General features: G+C 41.4%; 1 long non-coding RNA gene across 1 annotated transcript in view; it reads right to left on the reverse strand.

Annotated features, from left to right (window-relative positions):
• Positions 1 to 20,434: 20,434 nt before the first annotated feature.
• The window catches only part of LOC149972603 (uncharacterized), a 498,538-nt gene continuing 492,650 nt past the window's right edge, over positions 20,435 to 26,322 (reverse strand). The window contains exon 3 of the long non-coding RNA XR_016491135.1: positions 20,435 to 20,808. This is a non-coding gene — a long non-coding RNA (uncharacterized LOC149972603). The remainder of the gene's footprint in view (positions 20,809 to 26,322) is intronic.

The following is a 26,322-nucleotide window of genomic DNA, read 5'->3' on the forward strand; positions in this document are numbered from 1 at the left end:
TCTTGACCATTTCAAAGAAGATTGTGCTGGATTGGATGCAGGCCAGGGGTGCCTATAATTGCCTTTTCATTATGGAGATCAAAACGGTCAGTTATTATTCCAGTAAGACACAACAATTGTTGCCTGCTGAGAAAAATCTATAATTTTCATAAAATAATTAATTTCATTCTGTTCATCCTCCATTTCAGGTTCACCCTTTCTAAGACATACAGTGGGGCAAACAAGTATTTAGTCAGCCACCAATTGTGCAAGTTCTCCCACTTAAATAGATGAGAGAGGCCTGTAATTTTCATCATAGGTACACTTCAAGTATGACAGACAAAATGAGAAAAAAAATCCAGAAAATCACATTGTAGGATTGTTAATTAATTTATTTGCAAATTATGGTGGAAAATAAGTATTTGGTCACCTACAAACAAGCAAGATTTCTGGCTCTCACAGACCTGTAACTTCTTCTTTAAGAGGCTCCTCTGTCCTCCACTCGTTACCTGTATTAATGGCACCTTTTTGAACTTGTTATCAGTATAAAAGACACCTGTCCACAACCTCAAACAGTCACACTCCAAACTCCACTATGGCCAAGACCAAAGAGCTGTCAAAGGACACCAGAAACAAAATTGTAGACCTGCACCTGGCTGGGAAGACTAAATCTGCAATAGGTAAGCAGCTTGGTTTGAAGAAATCAACTGTGGGAGCAATTATTAGGAAATGGAAGACATACAAGACCACTGATAATCTCCCTCGATCTGGGGCTCCACGCAAGATCTCACCACGTGGGGTCAAAATGATCACAAGAACGGTGAGCAAAAATCCCAGAACCACACGGGGGGACCTAGTGAATGACCTGCAGAGAGCTGGGACCAAAGTAACAAAGCCTACCATCAGTAACACACTACGCCGCCAGGGACTCAAATCCTGCAGTGCCAGACGTGTCCCCCTGCTTAAGCCAGTACATGTCCAGGCCCATCTGAAGTTTGCTAGAGAGCATTTGGATGATCCAGAAGAAGATTGGGAGAATGTCATATGGTCAGATGAAACCAAAATATAACTTTTTGGTAAAAACTCATCTCGTCGTGTTTGGAGGACAAAGAATGCTGAGTTGCATCCAAAGAACACCATACCTACTGTGAAGCATGGGGGTGGAAACATCATGCTTTGGGGCTGTTTTTCTGCAAAGGGACCAGGACGACTGATCTGTGTAAAGGAAAGAATGAATGGGGCCATGTATTGTGAGATTTTGAGTGAAAACCTCCTTCCATCAGCAAGGGCATTGAAGATGAAACGTGGCTGGGTCTTTCAGCATGACAATGATCCCAAACACACCGCCCGGGCAACGAAGGAGTGGCTTCGTAAGAAGCATTTCAAGGTCCTGGAGTGACCTAGCCAGTCTCCAGATCTCAACCCCATAGAAAATCTTTGGAGGGAGTTGAAAGTCCGTGTTGCCCAGCAACAGCCCCAAAACATCACTGCTCTAGAGGAGATCTGCATGGAGGAATGGGCCAAAATACCAGCAACAGTGTGTGAAAACCTTGTGAAGACTTACAGAAAACGTTTGACCTCTGTCATTGCCAACAAAGGGTATATAACAGGTATATAAAGTATTGAGTTAAACTTTTGTTATTGACCAAATACTTATTTTCCAAAAGTGTACCTATGATGAAAATTACAGGCCTCTCTCATATTTTTAAGTGGGAGAACTTGCACAATTGGTGGCTGACTAAATACTTTTTTGCCCCACTGTTCCTTTGCCATGCAGTTCTAGATAAACGACAGCAGAGGTCACTAACCCATCATGAATGGAGTTGTGTAATTCTCACTGTGAAACATGGGTGGCACTGTCTACCCTGGTAACAATGGGCTTGCTGGGCACATCTTTTTAAGTCTAATAAAATTAGAGAGTTGGGAATTAGATTTTTTTGAATATAGGGAGTTAAAATCACATAATTATGTTTAAACTGTATATGCTATTGAAAAGGGTAACGTTTTTATTTAACCTTTATTTAACTAGGCATGTCAGTTAAAAACAAATTCTTATTTATTTTTTGGGATTAAAAAAATAAAGAAATACAATATAAATATAGGACAAAACACACATTCCATCAAGAGAGACAACACTACACAAAGAAAGACCTAAGACAACAACATAGCAAGGCAGCAACATAACATAACAACAACATGGTAGCAACACAAAACATGGTACAAACATTATTGGGCACAGACAACAGCACAAAGGGCAAGAAGGTAGAGACAACAATACATCACACAAAGCAGCCACAACTGTCAGTAAGAGTGTCCATGATTGAGTCTTTGAATGAAGAGATTGAGATAAAACTGTCCAGTTTGTGTGTTTGTTGTAGCTCGTTCCAGTCGCCAGCTGCAGTGAACTGAAAAGAGGAGCAACCCAGGGATGTGTGTGCTTTGGGGACCTTTAACAGAATGTGTCTGGCAGAACGGGTGTTGTATGTGGAGGATGAGGGCTGCAGTAGATATCTCAGATAGGGGGGAGTGAGGCCTAAGAGGGTTTTATAAATAAGCATTGAGTGCAGTGATGTGTCCTATAAGGAGCATCGCCGAAAGGTAAAGAACATCTAGCCGCTCGAGACCAACCTTACTATAAATTATGTCTCCATAATCTAGCATGGTCATCTGGTCATCTGAATCAGGGTTAGTTTGGCAGCTGGGGTGAAAGAGGAGTGATTATGATAGAGGAAACCAAATCTAGATTTAACTTTATCCTGCAGCTTTGATATTTGCTGAGAGAAGGATGTAAAACAAAGGGCTTTATAAATACATTTGATTGATTGACAGTGCACTGTCTAGCCATACTCCCAAGTACTTGACTACCTCAAGCTCTAAACCCTCAGAGGTAGTAAGTAATAACACATGTGGGAAGAGGGGCATTCTTCTTACCAAACCAAAATACCTTTGTTTTGGAGGTGTTCAGGACAAGGTTAAGGGTAGCGAAAGCTTGTTGGACACTTAGAAAGCTTTGTTTTAGAGCATTTAACACAAAATCCGTGGAGGGGCCAGCTGAGTATAAGACTGTATCATCTGCATATAAATGGATGAGAGGGCTTCCTACTGCCTGAGCTATGTTGTTGACGTAAATTGAGCTTCCATTGGGCTTCCATTAACACTATCGTTCCATCACATCTTAAAGTACAATGCTATCTTGGAATTCAGTGCCATTTTGAAATTATTACCTTGAACAATCTGCTCCCATTGGATTCATGAACTGTAAATGAGCCAGTCTTTCAGAAATGCATTTACAAATAACTTCTGAGCGTACTTTAAAAAAAGCCAACAATTGAACTGTTGCAAATTCTCTTAATAGGCTGTGGGTGCATTTAAACAGGCAGCTAATTCTGACCAGTTACCACTAATTGCTAGGGCCGCGACAATACCAGTATCGCAATACTCGTTAGTATCGTGGCAAGGAAACAAAACATGAAGCGGATTTAACTTCTTTAGGAGTCAGAGCTACTTCATGTTCTCATTTCTGCCATGGAAAAAACATTGCAATACTGCTGGTATCGTCACAGCCCTACTAATTCTTCTGACCAATGAGATCAGCTCTTTTGCCAATAATTGCGCAAATGATCAGAATGGGGGTTCCTGTGTAAATACAGCCTTTGACTATGGGCAAGATTCAGATCAGCTGCCCATCACCAACACATGTTATTGTGAAAACTGGCAGCATTTAGCTGTATAGGAGTCTAATGGATATTTAGTGTATGTCCAAACTACTCTGGTAATACTATCAGCATGTTCAATAGAATTTTGACCATAAAATGAAACATGATCCAATATACAATATGCACTGTATCAGTAACACTATCTAATTCATAAGTAGTGGCCTGGAGTCTGTGATTGTAGCTAGGAGGTCCTTCCTATAAAGCATTCACGTTCCTAGTCTCTCAGCCTCCTGTAACATACATATACAGTGCATTCGGTAAGTATTCAGACACCTTTTCTTTTTTCACAATTTGTTACATTACAGCCTTATTCTAAAATGAATAAAATAGTTGTTTTTTTCCCCTCATCAATCTACACACAATTCCACATAATGACAAAGCAAAAACAGTTTTTTAGACATTGAACATTTATAATTACATTTTTAAATGAAGTATTGCATTTACCTAAGTATTCAGACCCTTTACTCAGTATTTTGTTGAAGCAGCTTTGGCAGCGATTACAGCCTCAAGTCTTCTTGGGTATGACGCTACAAGCTTGACGCTATGGAGAAGGTTTTGATCAAGGATCTCTCTGTACTTTGCTCCATTCATCTTTCCCTCGATCCTGACTAGTCTCCCAGTCCCTGACGCTGAAAAACATTCCCACTGCATGATGCTACCACCACCATGCTTCACCGTAGGGAGGATGCCAGGTTTCCCTCAGATGACACTCTTGGCATTCGGGCCAAAGAGTTCAATCTTGGATTCATCAGACCAGAGAATGTTGTTTCTCATGGTCTGATAGTCCTTCAGGTGCCTTGGCAAAATCCAAGCGGGCTGTCACATGCCTTATACTGAGGAGTGGCTTCCGTTTGGCCACTCCACCAAAAAAGGCTGGATTGGTGGAGTGCTGCAGAGATGGTTGTCCTTCTGGAAGGTCCTTCTTTCTCCACAGAGAAACTCTGGAGCTCTGTCAGAATGACCATCGGGTTCTTGGTCACCTCCCTGAACTAGGCCCTTCTCCCCCCTGATTGCTCAGTTTGGCCGGGCGGTCAGCTCTAGGAAATGTCTTGGCGGCTCCAAACTTCTTCCATTTAAGAATTGTCACGTAGAGTAGGCCAGACGGCTATACTGGAAAACCTAACCTCTATCAAAATAAAAAGATGGCGGAGCCACAAATGTTTTTCTGTGCAAGGGTGTTTATTTACATAGTGATTCTGGAACAAAAACAACAGTACTGCCATCAAACATATACCTTATGGGACAGCTAAACACAATGATGCCCCATTCAACGCTCAATCCAAAATGGCCTCCCCATGAACTGAAAGAGAGGCTTCTTTTGTAGGGCTAGCCCCTCCCCTCAGAACAATTAACACTAATTAATTAAGCAATTATCTAGTCAAACCTACACTTTCCATTAACTAAACATACTAAAGTATATACATTGCAACATGTTTATGATACAATATCACAACTTAACAGTTACAAAATTACATCACTACTGACAGTGTCTTTCAGTATGCACATTTACATTAATGAGCCATTTGGGACAGGCACTACAAAGTTAGCCCAATTCCCTTTGCTCAGGTCCTTATCCAGCATACCCGGAAGCTACAGAGATGGAGAGAGAGAGGAACAGAACAAACAAACAGAGCGCTCATCCATAACATCGATAAGTAAAATACATATTGCTTGTATTAAATATGAACATTGACATAAGTGTGAAATGTATGTACTAAGACAGAGAAGTTAACTTGTGTGTTGACACACATTGTTAACTTATCTTAGAACGGAGCAGGGAGGAGTGATGAATGTGTGTGTGCGTTAAAGTACCAAATGCTGCCCGCGGTCAGTGACGGACTTCTACCTCACAAGAATGATGGAGGCCACTGTGTTCTTGGGGCCCTTCAACGCTGCAGACATTTTTTGGTACCCTTCCCCAGAACTGTGCTTCGACACAATCCTGTCTCGGAGCTCTACAGAAAATTCCTTCGACCTCATGGCTTGGTTTTTGCTCTGACATGCATTGTCAACTGTGGGACCTTATATAGACAGGTGTGTCCCTTTCCAAATCATGTCCAATCATTTTGTTGAAACATCTCAAGGATAATCAATGGAAACAAGATGCACCTGCGCTCAATTTCGAGTCTCATAGCAAAGGGTCTGAACACTTATTTAAATAAGATATTTCTCTAACGTAACAAAATGTAGAAAAGTGCAAAAGGTCGGAATACTTTCCGAATGCACTGTATACAGTGGGGCAAAAAAGTATTTAGTCAGCCACCAATTGTGCAAGTTCTCCCACTTAAAAATATGAGAGAGGCCTGTAATTTATCATAGGTACACTTCAACTATGACAGACAAAATGAGAAAAAAAATCCAGAAAATCACATTGTAGGATTTTTTATGAATTTATTTGCAAATTATGGTGGAAAATAAGTATTTGGTCAATAACAAAAGTTTATCTCAATACTTTATATACCTGTTATATACCCTTTGTTGGTAATGACAGAGGTCAAACGTTTTCTGTAAGTCTTCACAAGGTTTTCACACACTGTTGCTGGTATTTTCCTCCATGCAGATCTCCTCTAGAGCAGTGATGTTTTGGGGCTGTTGCTGGGCAACACGGACTTACAAATCCCTCCAAAGATTTTCTATGGGGTTGAGATCTGGAGACTGGCTAGGCCACTCCAGGACCTTGAAATGCTTCTTACGACGCCACTCCTTCGTTGCCCGGGCGGTGTGTTTGGGATCATTGTCATGCTGAAAGACCCAGCCACGTTTCATCTTCAATGCCCTTGCTGATGGAAGGAGGTTTTCACTCAAAATCTCACGATACATGGCCCCATTCATTCTTTCCTTTACACGGATCAGTCGTCCTGGTCCCTTTGCAGAAAAACAGCCCCAAAGCATGATGTTTCCACCCCCATGCTTCACAGTAGGTATGGTGTTCTTTGGATGCAACTCAGCATTCTTTGTCCTCCAAACACGACGAGATGAGTTTTTACCAAAAAGTTATATTTTGGTTTCATCTGACCATATGACATTCTCCCAATCTTCTTCTGGATCATCCAAATGCTCTCTAGCAAACTTCAGATGGGCCTGGACATGTACTGGCTTAAGCAGGGGGACACGTCTGGCACTGCAGGATTTGAGTCCCTGGCGGCGTAGTGTGTTACTGATGGTAGGCTTTGTTACTTTGGTCCCAGCTCTCTGCAGGTCATTCACTAGGTCCCCCCGTGTGGTTCTGGGATTTTTGCTCACCGTTCTTGTGATCATTTTGACCCCACGTGGTGAGATCTTGCGTGGAGCCCCAGATCGAGGGAGATTATCAGTGGTCTTGTATGTCTTCCATTTCCTAATAATTGCTCCCACAGTTGATTTCTTCAAACCAAGCTGCTTACCTATTGCAGATTTAGTCTTCCCAGCCAGGTGCAGGTCTACAATTTTGTTTCTGGTGTCCTTTGACAGCTCTTTGGTCTTGGCCATAGTGGAGTTTGGAGTGTGACTGTTTGAGGTTGTGGACAGGTGTCTTTTATACTGATAACAAGTTCAAAAAGGTGCCATTAATACAGGTAACGAGTGGAGGACAGAGGAGCCTCTTAAAGAAGAAGTTACAGGTCTGTGAGAGCCAGAAATCTTGCTTGTTTGTAGGTGACCAAATACTTATTTTCCACCATAATTTGCAAATAAATTAATTAACAATCCTACAATGTGATTTTCTGGATTTTTTTTCTCATTTTGTCTGTCATAGTTGAAGTGTACTTATGATGAAAATTACAGGCCTCTCTCATCTATTTAAGTGGGAGAACTTGCACAATTGGTGGCTGACTAAATACTTTTTTGCCCCACTGTACATACACAGTACCAGAGTGTGCAAATATATCAACAAGGCAAGGGCGGCTACTTCGAAGAATCTGAAATCAATTGGCATTTTTTAAAACACTTTTTTGGTTACTACATGATTCCATGTGTGTTATTTCATAATTTTGTTGTCTTCACTATTATTCTACAATGTTGAAAATAGTCAAAATAAAGAAAAAACCCATGAATTATTAGGTGTGTCCAAACCTTTGACCGGTACTGTACGCGCACACACACACACACACACACACCTTCCAGGCTGTAAACCTACAGGTGGGGTGGGTCCAGGCTGGGAGACAGCAGGGGGAGATCTGGATGAGAGGTAATGAGTCATTCTGGGGACGGCTCCATAATCAATCATGGTTTGGTCACACAGTTCACGACAGACTCCATAACGGCGAATGAGAATAAGGGAAGGAGATTAATAGACCCACCATCATTGGATCCAGATGAATTCAGTCAGAAATGAAACATCGACTGTAAAATAACGCCGGACCTGAATGGACTAGTATGACAGTCTATTTGGATGAGCTAGAGTGCTTAAAGTTGTGAATGTTTTGTAACCCTCAAGATAACCTTTACAGTGTTATTTATTAGAAATTAGGAGATTAAGGGTTTTGAGAATTAAAAACAACATGGTACGTCCATGTCATTGAAGCTCTCCTCTAGCTCTTGTGCATACAGTGAGTTTTGGTGCAGAGTACATCACACACTATCCAGTTCTCTCAACTTCCTTAATCTCTAATCATTGATTGAATCAAATGGTCAAATATCGACCCTCTTTCACTGGCCTTATCAGAGGCAAACTAAATGGTAATCAAAGTCCTACAGATGAGTGAGATTACTGAAGGTCTGAGTGACTGATCACTCTGTCAGCGTCTCAGTTTGGACTACATCTGCATGCAGCACAGCTTGTCGGTTTTGGTTTCTCCAGGTTTTTGTGATTTGGACCAGTAGTCTGTGGTGCTGAACAGAGCAGAGCATTCTACATCCCTCAGAGTGTGTGTCCCAAATGGCACCATATTCCCTATATAGTGCACAACTTTTGAACTGAGGGCCCATGTCAAAAGTAGTGCACTAAATAAGGAATAGGGTGCCATTTGGGATGCAACCTTTACCCATCTCCCTCACTCTGTTCTGGCTCCTGCCAGATATGTCATCTTTGGCTGTCTTCCAGAGCATGTTTGACTGAAAGTTATCTGCCAGGGCTTGGACCTCCAAAGCTCCTGCCCCCATCCCTAACTGCTCTTCACCTCCCTCCTGGCTGGCACTAGTCACTTTAATAATGTTTACATATCTGGCATTACTCATCTCATATATACTGTATTCTATGCTATTCTACTGTATCTTAGTCACTTTAATAATGTTTACACATCTGGCATTACTCATCTCATATGCATATACTGTATTCTATACTATCTTAGTCACTTAATGTTTACATATCTGGTATTACTCATCTCATATCTATATACTTTATTCTATTCTACTGTATCTTAGTGACATTATAATGTTTACATATCTTGCATTACTCATCTCATATGTATATACTGTTTTCTATTCTATTCTACTGCATCTTAGCACGTTCCGCTCTGCCATCACTCGTCCATATGTATATAGTCTTAATTCATTCCTACTTAGTTTTGTGTATATTACTTGTTAGATTTTACTGCACTGTCAGAGCTAGAAGCACAAGCATTTCACTACACCCGCAATAACATCTGCTAATCATGTGTATGTGACCCATACAATTTGATTTGGTTTGGTGGAACCCTGTATGAAGGGTATTCATTTATGACAATACGCGCTGTTACAAATCTAAAATATTATGGGTGCTCTGGAAGAGTGGTTTGTGTTTGTTTCATTCCAGATGATTAAATAAGTAGTAAAAAAAACAAACTATGATGAACCTTTTTCCCCTCCTCTTTGCACCAACCCAGCATTAGAATGGGCAAGATCCCATTTAGTTAAACAGTACATTACTGTATATGTCTAATTTAACATATCTCACACCATTCATTACCATTAGATCATTACTCCTTATAGTACCATGTACCGTGAAGCTGCTCTTTTTCACTGATAGTTAGGTGATGTACTGTGCTATAGGACATGTAGACCTGGGGCCCATGGGCCTGAAATCATAACAATACATTCTTACTTAACTGCTTTCATTTACCTAGGTCCTATAGAATAGCCTTGAGCTAGCTGTCTTTCATACTACAGCATCTCATCTTGAAATGACATACTCTACTACCAGTCTAGTTGCTATTCTGTTTTGAGAAAAATGTTGCTGCAGTCTGTCCATTTGTCCAGTGAAGCGTTGAAATCCCTCACTCTCCTCTTATTGGCTAAGCTCTGCTGAGTGTTGCTCACATTTCTCCACCACAAGGCAACACACATATTATATATGAACTATGATCTTCAAAACAACAGATACTTGTTTACTTGGACTTAAACTATCCGGGTAGTGACCATTAAATTCATTTATTTATCTGAGAAACTAAGCCTATACTCCACCTTTGTATCACTTCTGATGTTGCTTTTTATAAACCTTTATTAACTGTGTCATTTTAATTTCTTAAAATGTTCCTAATCACTGACAGAATTAAATACCAGGCTTTCATTCATGTGAGGTAAAAATTGTAAACTAAATTAAACGAGAACCTTCCATGTCCAATCAATTTGCTCTGACATACATTGTCAACTGTGGGTTCTTATATAGACAGGTGTGGGCCTTTCCAAATCATGTCCAATCAATTGAATTTACCACAGGTGGACTCCATCAAGATGTAGAAACATGTCAAGGATGATCAATGGAAACAGGATGCACCTGAGTGCAATTTAAATTTTTGCTTTGTCAGTATGGGGTATTGCGTGTAGATTGATGAGTAAAACTATTTTAGAATAAGGCTGTAACTTAACAAAATGTGGAAAAACTGAAGGGGTCTGAATACTTTCCATCAAAGTGGAATGATGTTTTTCAATTTTTTTGCAAATGTCTTGAAATATCAATATTTACAGCTGTGAGTCTTTCTGGGTAAGTCACGAAGAGATTTCCACACCTGGATTATGCAACATTTGCTCATCATTCTTTTAAAATTCTTCAACCTCTGTCAAATTGGTTGTTGATCATTGCTAGTTTCAGGATAAGACCCAAATGCAGACCGTGTCGAAGTAACAATATTTATTACAACAGGCAAAGGTACAGTTCTTTGCAAAAGTATTCATTCCCCTTGGCATTTTCCTATTTTGTTGCATTACAACCTGTAATTTAAATGTTTTTATTTGGACTTCATGCAATGGACATAAACAAAATAGTCCAAATTGGTGAAGTGAAATGAAAAAAATTAGAAAATGGAAAAGTGGTGCGTAAATATGTACCCCCTTTGCTATGAAGCCCCTAAATAAGATCTGGTGCAACCAATTACCTTCAGAAGTCACATAATTAGTTAAATAAAGTGTCACATGATCCGTTACTTAGATCTCAGGAAATATACACCTGTTCTGAAAGGCCCCAGAGTCTGCAACACAACACAAACTTTGAACATCCCACAGAGCACCATTAAATCCATTATTAAAAAATGGAAAGAATATGGCACAACAACAAACTTGCCAAGAGAGGGCCACATACCAAAACTCACGGACCAGGCAAGGAGAGCATTAATCAGAGAGGCAACAAAGGGACCAAAGATAACCCTGAAGGAGCTGCAAAGCAGTATCTGTCCAGAGGACCACTTTAAGCTGTACACTCCGCAGACCTGGGCTTTATGGAAGTGTGGACAGAAAAAAAGTAGGCAAACATGTTTTGTCTTTGCCAAAAGGCATGTGGGAGACTCCCCAAACATATGGAAGAAGGTACTCTGGTCAGATGAGACTAAAATGTTGTCCTGGCACCACACTGCCAGGTCTCTCCTCCCTATAGGCTGTCACATTATTGTTAGTGATGAGGTCAACCACGATAGTGTTGTCAGCAAACTTAATGATGCTGTTGGAGTTGTCCACGGTCACGCAGTCATGAGTGCGGGTCATCTGTGGATCTGTTGTGGCAGTATGCAAATTGGAGTGGGTCCAGGGTGTCTGGGATGATAGTGTTCATGTGAGTCGTGACCAGTCTTTCAAAGCATTTCATGACTAGAGATTTGAGAGCTGCGAAGCGATAGTCATTTAGACAGGTGATCTTGCCGTTCTTGGGCCCAGAGTCTATGGTGCTCTGCTTGTAGGTGTTACAGACTGGGTCAGGGAGAGGTTGAAAATGTCAGTGAAGACACGCTCCAGCCGGTCAGCGAATGCTCTGATTATGCGTCCTGGTAATCAGTCCAGCCCTGCGACCTTGTGAATGTTAACCTGTTTAAAGATCTTACTCACATTGGCTACGTTGAGCATTGATCACACAGTTGAGGAGGAGTAGGACTACACCAGAGGATGCTGCTGAGCGGAGGACGCCTCATAATAATGGCTGGAACAGAGCAAATGGAATGCCATCAAACACATGTTTGATGTACAGGATATGTACAGTATGTACAGTATACCATTCCACTCATTCCGCTCCAGCCATTACCACGAGCCCGTCCTCCCCAAATACCCACCTCTGTTTTCCTCTGGATGGTATCCCTTATGTTTGTTCTATTGAAGATATTTAATTTAGATATAGTCAGATTGCATTAAGTCACATTATAGAATGGCACAAAGTCAAAGAAAATAATGGGGCTTGCAAATCGAAGCTGGTAATGATAAAATTAATCAACCAAAAATAAAATTGGATTGAAGATCATAATCAGAAAAGGCAATGGAAGTTGTTTGGATGAAAAAAAGCACACACCATAAAAATGATTTGTTTAGATTGGGAATGGTGGACCCTTGCTCTAAATCCTTTTTTTCATAAATCAGTTGTTTGGAAAGATGACAGAGTTGAAGAATCAAGTTTAAGGACGGGAATTACAGAGAAACTAAAACTCAATTTGAACTTTAGTATGGTCTTCCCTCAGAAGCGTATTCCTTTTTCACCAGGTCTCCTTTTCATTTTAACTCACCTACTTCTCTGCAGATGAAACTTTCAGAAGTCTCCATGATACACCATCACACAAAATATAGTATTATTGTTTCGCTCTACAAATCTCAAGAAGCTATATGTCTTTTGACAAGTGGGGGTTTGTGCTTCCTTTGTTTTTAAATAATTTATATATATTTTTTATTTACCTTTATTTAACTAGGCAAGTCAGTTAAGAACAAATTCCTATTTACAATGATGGCCTGCCCCGGCCAAACCCGGATAACGCTGGGCAAATTGTGCGCTGCCCTAAGGGACTCCCAATCACATCCGGATGTGATACAGCCTGGATTCGAACCAGGGACTGTAGTGACACCTCTTGCACTGAGATGCAGTGCCTTAGATCACTGAACCACTTGGGAGGGGGGAGGGGGTGGCATCTCTACAAAGTAGAGCCATTTAGCAAAATATAGCAGATTCAGATTGAGGGGGGACTATTCTCAGTTGGGCTATCGTGTATAATATCATCATACAATATAAGTAATCTCTTCGATCTAGAGTGGGCCCTCAGTTCCAGGTATCTAAAAGGCTTTGAATGGCTACCTTCTGAATTACCTGAGAGAGTTGTTTCAGTAATAGCTTTTTAATCACCTCCAAAATCACTATTTCCACTGGAATAGCCTCTCCAGTTAGTAGAGAGAGGAAACTTCTCACTTGGATGTAATGATCTTGGCAAAGCATTATTGTTTCTTCTTTTCACCAATCATTTTGCTTAATTATTTACCATAAGGATGCTATTAAAAACCAAAAAAGGAGAGAGTGCAGGACTCCTTCAATATGCGGAAAGAGACAGATTGAGTTAAATCCAACTCCATGGCGTAGCGTCGCTGTGGATAGAACCGAATAGGGGAATGGATCCTACAGCTACGCCTCACAGGCTTTCCTCTGCTGTTTTCTGCATCTATATCCAACCTATCATTTCCCCCTTCCCTCACTCCTTTATACAAACACACATTGTGTTCATCTAAAAGATAGAAATGTCAACACAATGCCACCATTTTAGGTGTCAGCTCTTGTCATTGTAAACCTCTGTCTTCACACACACACACAACGAGCTGCTTGTACCTTTGCGGCGAAAGAGAGGGAGTCAGTGAGGGGGGCAGTTTTAAAGTGAACCGCATTTAGTTACCAATACTTGGTCTCATGATCATTATAATGTTTGGGACTAGGCCTTCGTCCCTGAACCACACTATATTTTAGAAGACCAGGGTAAATATGTTCCAACAGTATCACAATGTCCTTAATTATGACTAATACTCTTATAACTAAATACATTTGTCTGACAGAGCCTGACAGAGATTTTACAGAATCTGTGTGAATTGTATTATTCTTTTACCTTTAACTAGGCAAGTCAGTTAACAAATTCTTATTTTCAATGACGGCCTAGGAACAGTGGGTTAAGTACCTTTTTCAGGGGCAGAATGACAGATTTGAATGAAGAAGCAGTGCAGTCAAAGGCTAAGGCCACTCCAAAGAAAACCTTGGCACAAACCTGTCACACAATAGCACATGTATATATTGAAAAGCGGAGAAAATGTAGAATGGTTATGGAAACTGTTTAGTGAATTCAATGAATAGAAATACAGAGCTTTAGAATAGAAGGGAATTGTGTGTCCTTGTAGTTCAGCTTGGAGCCGAGCTGAGGAGAGAGGATTTGAAGAATTGAGGAAAAATGCATTGAGAAAGAGCATAGAAGGACAATAGTAGAGAAAGGTGAGTGGCCTCATGGCCATTTGGGCCAACAATGGCCAGTCTAGGCTGATCCATAATTCATGCAGTAATCACATGTCACTGAAGCACTGAAGTGGATCCTATTGTGGGGAATCATTATCCTGGTCCCAGATCTGTTTGTGCTGTGTAGCCTGGCATGACAGTGACCATAGGAGTTGACAACACAGCACAAACAGATCTGGTACCAGGCTAGAGAATCAAGTGGCACAAGGATGGGCAACTGGCGGCCCGCCCTTTTGAAGTCCCTAGGATTTCATTTGTTTTGTGGCCAGCTATCAAAACTTATCATGGTCGAATTACCAGCCAATTGATTTTGTTAGTTAGTCTCATTCAGATATGTTAAAAATGGAAAACATTTCTCTCCACACCATGGCAAAATGAGTAGCATTGCACAAAACTAACTCTAAAATAAAGAAAATTATCTCCGTGCTCGCAATGTGTGTGGAGATTGGATGTGGGTACTGCGGCCCCACATGATGAGTTCATATATTTTGTGGCTACCACACCCATCAAAGTTGTCCATCCCTGATGTGGAGCTTTGGTAAAGAACACAATTGTCATTCAATCATTAGCTTCACCTCCTCCCACAAAGAACTGCAGTGTGTACCTCTAGTAGCAATAACACTGTGGCATATTCATTCTTATTGGAACTTGAAAAGAAAATGAAGCTCAGTTTGAAGAAGTGTGTTTGGTTTTGTTTGCTTGACTATTTATTACTTTCCTCAGAGGAGAAGTGTGTTAGCTTTCTCCCTATGTATAAAAATATTGCAAAGGTTTGTCATGGGGCCCCTGCCCTGCCATTGGACATGGTCCATTGATTCCAAAGTCATGGCCAGACTCAGATCAATTCATTGTTAAATCGCTAGATTTTCTTCCGTCGGTTATTTCAGCAGCAGTGAGAGGAATATAGGAAGAGGAAAATGGGAATGGAGTGATGTGTCTGTTGACCTTAATATGTCCCCCTTGGCACCATTGCGCCATCGACAGCGTGAGAGGGCATTCATACATGCTCATGGCCTGGTGCTAGTCTGGGTTGCCGTGGGGAGGATTGGACTGTGGATGATGGGGTCAGGGCTCGGGCAACTCCAAGTAAAGGTATGGCTGAGAGGGAGAGAGAAAATCAAATGTTCACTTAACTTTTAATGTCTATCAGTCGAACCAGGACATTCATTTCCTTCAGAAAGTATTCACACCCCTTAAATTAAATCACATTATGTTGTGTTTCAGCCTGAATTTAAAATTGATTAAATTGAGATTTTTTGTCACTGGTCTACATAATACCGCATGACGTCAAAGTGGAAATATGCTTTTGAAATGTCTTGGCGCAAGATAGAGTTGACAGATGCAAAACATTTATTTTTATTTATTTCACCTTTATTTAACCAGGTAGGCTAGTTGAGAACAAGTTCTCATTTACAATTGCGACCTGGCCAAGATAAAGCATAGCAGTGTGAACAGACAACAACAGAGTTACACATGGAGTAAACAATAAACAAGTCAATAACACAGTAGAAAAAAAAGAGTCTGTATACATTGTGTGCAAAAGGCATGAGGAGGTAAGCAATAAATAGGCCATAGGAGCGAATAATTACAATTTAGCAGATTAACACTGGAGTGATAAATGATCAGATGGTCATGTGCAGGTAGAGATACTGGTGTGCAAAAGAGCAGAATAGTAAATAAATAAAAACAGTATGGGGATGAGGTAGGTAAATAGGGTGCCGACAGAGATGGTCGCCTCGCTTTGAGTCTGTAGGAAACTACTAACCATGGAAAGAGGTCTGGGAAAGGCAATCCGCAGTCAATCAAACAAGCAAAATGCCAGTACAGGGACGAAGTGGAGTCGCAATTCAACGGCTCAGACATGAGACGTATGTGGCAAGGTCTACAGGAAATTAGACTACTAAAAGAAAACCAGCCACGTCACGGACACCAACGTCACGCTTCCAGACAAACTAAACACCTTTGCCCACTTTGAGGATAATACAATACCAGCGTTGCGGCTCGCTAACAAGAACTGTGCCCCCCACTCTCCTTCTCCGTGGCTGACGTGAGTAAAACATTTAAACGAGCCGTGACCTCAGAGCATGCGCAGACCAGCTGGCTGGGGTGTTTACGGACATATTCAATCGCTCCCTATCCCAGTCTGCTGTCCTAACATGATTCAAGATGGCCACCATTGTTCCTGTACCCAAGAAAGCAAAGATAACTGAACTGAACTGAACTGAACTGAACTAAATTACTAACGCCCCGTAGCACTCACATCTGTCATCATGAAGTGCTTTGAGAGACTAGTCAAGGATCATATCACCTCCACCTTGCAATCGCAATCACACTGCCCAATCCAATCTGGACAAGAGGAATACCTATGTACGAATGCTGTTCATTGACTACAGCTCAGCATTCAACACCATAGTACCCTCCAAGCTCATCATCAAGCTGGAGGTCTTGGGCCTCAATTCCACCCTGTGCAATTGGGTCCTGGACTTTGACAGGTCACCCTCAGGTGGTGAAGGTAGGAAACAACATCTCCACCTCACTGACCCTCAACACTGGGGTCCCAAAGGGTGCGTGCTCAGCCCCCTCCTGTACTCCCTGTTCACATACAACTGCATGGCCATGCACACCTCCAACTCAATCATCAAGTTAGCAGACAACAGTGTGGGCTTGATTACCAACAACGATGAGACAGCCTACAGGAAGGAGTGGAGGGCACTTGGAGTGTGGTGTCAGGAAAACAACCTCTCACTCAAAGTCAACAAAACAAAGGAGATTATCGTGGACTTCAGGAAACAGAAGAGGGAGCACCCTATCCACGCAGAAGGGACAGCAGTGCAGAAAGTTCCTCGGTGTACACATCAATGACAAACTGAAATGGTCCACCCACACAGACAGTATGGTGAAGAAGGTGCAACAGCACCTCTTCAACCTCAGGAGGCTGAAGAAATGTGTCATGTCACCCAAAAGCCTGACTAAATGTGGTGAAATAAAAAGCAGTGGCTTTATCCTTGCTGAGTAGCCTTTCAGGTCATGTCGATATAGGACTCGTTTTACTATGGATAAAGATACCTTTGTACCTGTTTCCTCCAGCATCTTCGCAAGGTCCTTTGCTGTTGTTCTGGGATTGATTTGCACTTTTTGCACCAAAGTACTTTCATCTCTAAGAGACAGAACGCGTCTCCTCCCTGAGCGGTATGACTGCTGCGTGGTTCCATGGTGTTTATACTTGCGTACTATTGTTTGTACAGATGAGCGTGGTACCTTCAGGCATTTGGAAATTGCTCCCAAGAATGAACCAGACTTGTGGAGGTCTACTATTTTTTTTCTGAGGTCTGCTGATTTCTTTTGATTTTCCCATTATGTCAAGCAAAGAGACACTGACTTTGAAGGTAGACCTTAAAATACATTCACAGGTACACCTCCAATTTACTCAAATGATGTCAATTAGCCAATCAGAAGCTTCTAAAGCCATGACATCATTTTCTGTAGTTTTCCAAGCTGTTTAAAGGCACAGTCAACTTAGTGTGTGTAAACTTCTGACTCACTGGCATTGTAATACAATGAATTATAAGTGAAATAATCTGTCTGTAAACAATTGTTGGAAAAATTACTTGTCATGCACAAAGTAGATATCCTAACCGACTTGCCAAAACTATAGTTTGTTAACATGAAATTTGTGCAGTGGTTGAAAAAACGAGTTTTAAGGAATTAACATGGTCCACACACACCAACAGTTGTGAAGAAGGCACGACAATGCCTCTATCCCTTCAGGAAGCTGAAAAGATTTGGCATGGGCCCTCAGAGCTTTAAAAAGTTCTACAGCCAGTTCGACACTGGCTTCATCACAGCTTGGTAGGGCAACTGCTTGCCAACAACCGCAAGGCATTACAGAGGGTAATGTGTACAAACGTACATTACTGGGGCCGAGCTCCCTGCCATCCAGGACCTCTATACAAGGCGATGTCAGAAAAACTCCAGCCACCCAAGTCATAGACTATTCTCCCTGCTACCACACGTCAAGCAGTACCGATGCATCAAGTATGTAACCAACAGTACCCTGAACAGCTTCTACCCCCAAGCCATAAGACTACTAATGAGTTAGTCCGGGTAGCTATTTGGTTATCTGCTATTGTTTATTATCTATCCTGTTGCCTAGTCACCTTACCCCTACCTACATGTACACACACAATATATACAAAAGTATGTGGACATCCCTTCAAATTAGTAGATTCGGCTATTTTGGCCACACCTGTTGCTGACAAGTGTATAAAATTGAGCACAGAGCCATGCAATCTCCATAGACAAACATGGCAGGAGAATGGCCTTACTGAAGAGCTCACAGAATGGGACCAGCGAGTGCTGATGTACGTAACGTGTAAAAATCGTCTGTCCTTGGTAGCAACACTCACTACCGACTTCCAAACTGCTTCTGGAAGCACAAGAACTTTGTTGGGAGCTTCATGAAATGAGTTTCCATGGCCGAGCAGCTGCACACAAGCATAAAATCACCATGCGCAATGACAAGCATCTGCTGGAGTGGTGTAAAGCTCGCCGCCATTGAATTCTGGAGCAGTGGAAACATGTTGTCTGGAGTGACGCTTCACCATCTGACAGTACGACAGACAAATCTGGGTTTGGCGGATGCCAGGAGAACGGTACCTGCCCGAATGCATAGTGCCAACTGTAAAGTTTGGTGGAGGAGGAATAATGGTCTGGGGCTATTTTTCATGGTTCAGGCTAGGCCCCTTAGTTCCAGTGAAGGGAAATCTTAATGCTACAGCATACAATGACATTTTAGCACCCAATTGTCATACTTGAGCAAAAGTATACAATAGATAGCTTAATAATAGAAAGTTACTCAAGTAAAAGTGAAAGTCACCCAGTAAAATACTAATTGAGTAAAAGTCCAAAAGCATTCAGTTCTAAATATACTTAAGTATCAAAAGTAAATGTAAATGCTAAAATATACTCTAGTATCAAAAGTAAAAGTCTCTAAATCATTTCAAATTCTTTATATTAAGCAAAGCAGACGGATAGCCAGCGGGACACTACAACACTCAGACATCATTTACAAACGATGCATTTGTATTTAGTGAGTCTGCCAAAACAGAGGCAGTATGGATGACCACGTGTTCTCTTGATAAGTGTGTCAATTGGACCATTTTCCTATCCTGCTAAGCAATCATCATGTAATGAGTACTTTTGTGTGTCAGGGAAAATGTCTGTAGGAATGTAGTGAAGTAAAAGTCCAAATATAGTCAAGTAAAGTACAGATACCTCAAAAACGACTTAAGTAGTATATTTTTCACATAAGTACTTTACACCACTGCCCTCGTGGAAGAACTAGACTGGCCTTTGTGATGAATTGGAACGCCAACTGCAAGCCAGGCCTAATCGCCCAACATCAGTGCCCAACCTAACTAATGCTCTTGCTGAATGGAAGCAAGTCCCCGCATCAATGTTCCAACATCTAGTGGAAAGCCTTGCTAGAAGAGTGAAGGCTGTTATAGCAGCAAAGGGGAATCAACTCCATATTAATGTCCATGATTTTGGAATGTGATGTTCGACACGCAGGTGTCCACATAATTTTGGTCATGTAGTGCATGTGGGGGGAGGAGGGCCCACAGAGCCCAATGTAAGCTACTGTTTATCATCTATCCTGTTTCCTAGTGACTTTACCAATGTCTACAGTACCAGTCAAAAGTTTGGACACACCTACTCATTCAAGGATTGTTATTTATTTAAACTATTTCCTACAATGTAGAATAATAGTGAAGACATCAACACTATGAAATAACACATATGGAATCATAAAGTAACTTAAAAGTGTTAAACAAACTAATATTTCATAATTTAGATTATTTAAAGTAGCCACCCTTTTCCTTGATGACAGTTTCGGACACTCCTGGCATTCTCTCAACCAGCTTCACCTGAAATGCATTTCAATTAACAGGTGTGCATTTTTTAAAAGTAAATTTGTGGAATTTCTTTCCATCTAAATGCTTTTGAGCCAATCAGGTGTGTTGTGATAAGGTAGGAGTGGTATACAGAAGATAGCCCTATTTGGTAAAAGACCAAGTCCTTATTATGTCAAGAACAGCTCAAATAAGCAAAGAGAAACAACAGTCCATCATCACTTTAATACATGAATGTCAGTCAATCCGTAAAATGTCAAGAACTTTGAAAGTTTCTTCTAGTGCAGTTGCATAAACCATCAAACATGATGAAACTGGCTCTCATGAGGAACACCACAGGAAAGGAAGATCCAGAGTTACCTCTGCTGCAGAGGATAAGTTCATTAGAGTTAACTGAACCTCCGATTGCAACCCAAATAAACGCTTCACAGAGTTCAAGTAACAGATACATCTCAACATCAACTATTCAGAGGAGACTGTGAAGCAGGCCTTCATGGTTGAATTGCTGCCCCCGGATCCGACGTCACCACCAACCAGAACACCAGCACTCCCCGATGCTTCGTTAGATGGCTGCTGAACTCTGTAAGGACCAACACCGGATATTAGAAGCAGGTACGGGGAGTCAACATTTAATAAGGAACAGACATGAAACAAGACAGGCACAGCATCAGCACACGGGCAAAACAACGACATTCGACAATCAATGCAGCAGTGGTGAACAGAGATGGGGAACTGACAAATATAGGGGAGGTAATTAACAGGTGACTGAGTCCAGGTGAGTCCAATAATACGCTAATGTGCGTGACGGGAAAAGGCAGGTGTGCGTACTGATGATGGCACATTGTCTCTGTGATCATTACCCAACTATGGAACAGAAGGGGATTAAAGAACGGATAGCTCGTTTCTTTCATGATACAAGATTAATTTCTTATTTTGCCTTCATCAAAGAGAAAGTGAGTTGGGGGGGGATAAGGAATTAATCTTGAAAGGATGTTCTTAAAAATCGCCTTCTGCTCGAGAGAATGGGAACGTAAGCAACCTCATCTCCCACACAGACCAGCCCCTGGCATGGCCCAGGGCCATAAGAGCACACCACCTCCAAGGGTGGAAACTCAGGACATTGAGAACACAGAGACAGCCTGTTTCAACCTGTACAAGTCTGGAACATTAATGGTGCAGGGGAAACTGTTTCAGCAGGACTTTTAGAGGATCAAAGAGCGAGCACAGCAGAAGCTCACTTGTAGTGACAACCCCTCCATCCCGAGCGAGTCGGATCACACCCGCTCCTCAAACAGCCCCACAGACGAGCAGCCTCAAGAGGAGAGCCACCTCCCAGCACTGAGCAGACCTAGATCCCACAACAGCATTGCTCCTGCATTAATATGAGGGATAAATCACCCAGCTGGAGACGGAGCTGGAAGAGCTCAAAAAGAGATTCAACACATTCCAGACAGCACAGACCCCAACAGACCAGCACAATAACACCCCGTCAACCAGACCCAGAGAGCTGAAGAGGAAGAGAGCTGTGTCTGCACTCTCGGCTGTGGTGACAAAACTCCAACGCCGGACCACTGCAACTCTAACTTCCGCGATGCATACAAGGCCCTCCCTTCATCAATCCGACCACAACTACATTTTTGCTCCTACCGTCCTACAGGCAGAAACTCAAACAAGATGTACCCGTGAATATACCCATTCAACGCTGGTCTGACCAATCGGAATCAACGCTTCAAGATTGTTTTGATCACGCAGACTTGGAAATGTTCCACGAAGCCTCAGAGAATAACATTAATTTATACGCTGACTCGGTGAGTGAGTTTATAAGGAAGTGCATTGGAGATGTTGTACCCAATGTGACGATTAACCTACCCTAACCAGATGGTGGCATTCCAGCAAACCACTGCATTTAACCATGGAAAGGTGACTAGGAATATGGCTGAATATAGCAGTGTTGCACAATGTGCAATCACAGCAGCAAGATCTTTGGCTCATTGCCATGAGAAATAGGCAAACAGTGGAGCACAAACAACATTGTAAATACCATCAATGCTTATCTGTTTATTATCCCCCACTAGTCGTACTAATAGTTTTTGTTATACGTTTTCTCATTTTTGTAAAAAATGTAAATAAAAAAATGTAAACATAAATCCCTTTGAATTGAATTGAGAGAGAGATCCACCTCACAAAGTACAAGAAAGTGATTTGACACCCACCACCTCAGAACATTCCTAAATTATTTCTGTTGTTAGAAACAGATAAAATGATCATTCCTGCAAGATTATTTTGTTTAAATATAATTTGATCTCTGAGAAATTAAGTTAATTGATTGCACCCAAATTGGTAATTTTATTTGATAGGATTCAAATAAATGTAGTTAAATATAGTACCTAACATCCGATTTGGACCTAACTTTTTTCTAACAATGAGTTCAACATGTGGAATCCAAATAAATTGTAAAAAGCCACCATAGAACCTCCCCACTCCAATCCCACCCCAACAATGACTATACAGTATCAGTTCTATGTTTGACAAATATTATGGAGCTGAGGCTCGGAGTATTGTTTCTTCATCCTATGTAATGTATTCTCAGTGAATTTGAGGACCCCCCCGTTCAGTGAAATTAGCCATTGAAGCTGTTGGATTGATGTGTATACATTTTCTTCATATCATAATGTTTCTTCACACATGCCTAAAGTAAATCATGGATTTATTGTGATGGTGTATATTCAATTGATTTATTATACTTTTAAATGTATGTGTGGTGTGTGGAGATGCTAAATGTGTTTATTTTAATGATGTTACTTTAAAGGTCGTAACTGTTCATGACCTTTAAAACAGCACCACCTGATCATATCCTTCTCTGAACAGGAAAAAAGAAAAATCACCAAATATGTGAAAATACATTACATGGGATGAAAAAATATTACTCGTTGTTAGGGTGGGATTGGTGTGGGAGGTCCGTGGTTGGCCCTTACAAATGTTTTTGATTCCTCACTTCTAATTCATTGTTAAAAAAGTTTGATCCAAGTCCGATGTTAGGTACTATCATTATTGAATAGAAAATTAATCATATAAATTAAAATGTCCAATTTGGGTGAAATCAATTAGCTTAATTTCTCAGAGATCAAATAAGATTTAAACAAAATAATGTTTCTGGAATGATTCTCTGTTCGGAAATCGGTTCTGTAGTTAGAAACAATCTGAGATGGTGGGTGTCATGCCTCTCTGAAATGACATGGAACGACCCTAATGTCTTATCTGTGGAACTGTAGACTCGACCAGAGAGGAGTTGATTGTTGTAACACTGAGGGGAGAAAAGAAACGTCTGCCAATCTTTACTTCTCGAAACAAACACAACACACAATCGCTGGAACCTCTCTGGGTTCATAAATGAAACAGGAGGGCTTGTTCTGAATGTAAGCAGGCACCATCTTAACCAAGAGCTTATGGTGTAGATGTGATCAGGGCCGGCCCCAGGCATAAGCGACATAAGCGGTCGCTTAGGGCCCCTGTGCCGCTAGGGGGTCCCTATTGTAGAATACACAGGGTGCTGTTTTGAAATGTTGTTGTGCATCAGCAGTTTTCCTCTTGTGTCAGTCACTGACAGTCACTCAATTTGCCCATGTCAGCCAATGTTTTATAAATTGGCTAGACTAACTTACCAGCTATCCAAACTTGTAGTAATCATGGCCGAAGTACCGACCGGGCACGAAGAGCACGTTGGGCTATTGATTCTGTTAACCACTCTCACTCAGATATCATGGCATAAGTCATGGTAAAATGTGTAGAATTTCAGGAAATGAGCTTTAAATCTGCAAAAAGAAATCTGTGTTTCTCTTCGTCCCATGGCATAACAAGCAGAATGCAGAAAACTTGCTTTATAACTGCAACAAAACATCTATATCTGCCATCACAAAAAAACAATTACAGCGAGGTGGGGCACCCAAAAGGTTGTGCCCGGCAATGAATGTATCTATTTACTTTGTAAAATACTGGAATGTTCTTGTGGTTGAATAAAGTCAGGCATTCCACACGACAAAACAGAGCTGTTTTTCCAAGAGTAATACAAAAGCAACATTTTTAGGGAATGGTGTTCTTACTATTATTATAAAACATGTTTTGCTTTATTTAGGTCAATTACGAACAAATTGTTATTTACAATGACCAACTGGCAATCAATGTCAGTGATTTGGATAATGATTTTGATTGATATATGACATATACTGTAGATAGACATGTATACTGTCATAGCATTCTCAGCTTTGGTCTAGGTCATATACTGTATAACTGACTAAATGAGAGAACCCATGGGGACCTTTTTAAAACTCTGGAATCTTACAATGACAGGTTCCCTCCCTTACATTACATTTTGTCTTCAATAGCCTGTCTGTCTGCCTGTCTGTCTGGATGCCCCTGTAGTGCTGTACTCCATGTGGATCTTTCTATGCCTTGGGAGAGAAGCACAACAACGGCTGGATGTCATGGCACCTAAACACAGATTCCTCTCGGTCGCCATGGTTATGCCTCCATCAATTTTGTTCTCCCACTGTTCAGGGATTAGGAGATGAGTAAGGATTCATCCCTAATGGCACCCTATTCCGTATATAGTGAGCAACTTTTGTAGTGCTTTTTCTTCAAAAGAAATGTGCTGTATATGGGAATAGGGTGTCATTTGGAACACAGTATAACCCTTTGTGGTTGTGAGCTGGGATGTGAGTGCTCTTGTTAGAGGTGACTAACGGTAAAACAAAGTTGTGACGACCTGAGAGAGAGAGGAGCAGGAACAGAGGTGAAATGGTTAAGCTAAGCGAATGCTTTAAAAAAGAGAGAGTAAAAGTCACTGAGTGCTAGTGAGAGATGGGGACTGAGACAATTCCCTTTCGGATGCCAGCCTATTATTAATGCCCTCTTCCAAGTGTTTCTCAGGGATGCAGGAAGCTGACATACGGCTCCAACTTTCGTCTCCTGGACTACGTTCCAAATGGCGCCCTATTCCCTAAATAGTCCACTACTTTTGACCAGGGCCCATAGGACTTTAGGGAATAGGGTGCCATTTGGGACACAAGTCTGGTTAATGAGAAAAGGCCAGATACACGCTAAGCCCCTGTTTAGAGGAGATAACGTACTGAGGTCCAGGCACTGCAGTAATCAAAAGACCTGGGTTCAAATATTATCTAAAATCTTTCAAATACTACAAACCTTTAGTTTAGGGTGGCAGATGGGTGGGGTTAGACATTTTGGATCTCTTCTTTCGGTCCATTACAACAGGTAAGCTCAATCAAGCGCAGATAAAGTATTTGAAATGATGTCAATAGTATTTGGACCCATGTCATCCCTGCAGTAGTAATCACATACTGAGCTCGTCATATGTTCCTCCAGCACCATGGGGGCTGAGCTGAGTACCACTATACTGAGCAACTATGAAATCTGTCCATCTGTTTGTTCATGCGTTAGTCACACGCGATATCTCAGACAGCACCGGACAGATTTATCTGAAACTTGGGTGAATGATACATCTTGCCATAGCAGCGGTCTAAGGCACTTCATCTCAGTGCTAGAGGTTTCACTACAGACCCTGGTTCAATTCCAGGCTGTATCACAACCGGCTGTGGATTGCGAGTCCCATAGGGAGGAGCACAATTGGCCAAGCGTCGTCCGGTTTAGGGTTTGGCCGGGGTAGGCTGTCATTGTAAATAGAAATGTGTTCTTAACTGACTTGCCTAGTTAAATATAACATCAAATACTGTCATGTGTGCAGCCTCTAGGTCACCGGGCTGCTCGTTAGGGCGCATCTGTTACCAGCGTTACACACATAATGACACTCACCTGCACTCCATCACCTCCTTGCTGCCCTTTATGTCACTCCCTTTGGTTTCCTCCCCAGTCGTCATTGTTGCTGTTTCATGTCGGTGCGCTGTTTGTGTTTCTCGTTTTGTTCATTTATTTATTTATTAAACGTATTCACTACCTGAACTTGCTTCCCAACTCTCAGCGTACATCATTACAGAATGATGATTCAACAAAGGGACGAATCAGGGAGTGTTTTTTAATGAAATGTTTTTGTGTTGGGGGTGATGTCGGGTCCGGGTGTTGG

This window comes from Oncorhynchus mykiss, chromosome 23 (genome assembly GCF_057628025.1).
Source record: "Oncorhynchus mykiss isolate SJ-2025 chromosome 23, ASM5762802v1, whole genome shotgun sequence".
Classification (NCBI taxonomy): Eukaryota; Metazoa; Chordata; class Actinopteri; order Salmoniformes; family Salmonidae; genus Oncorhynchus; species Oncorhynchus mykiss.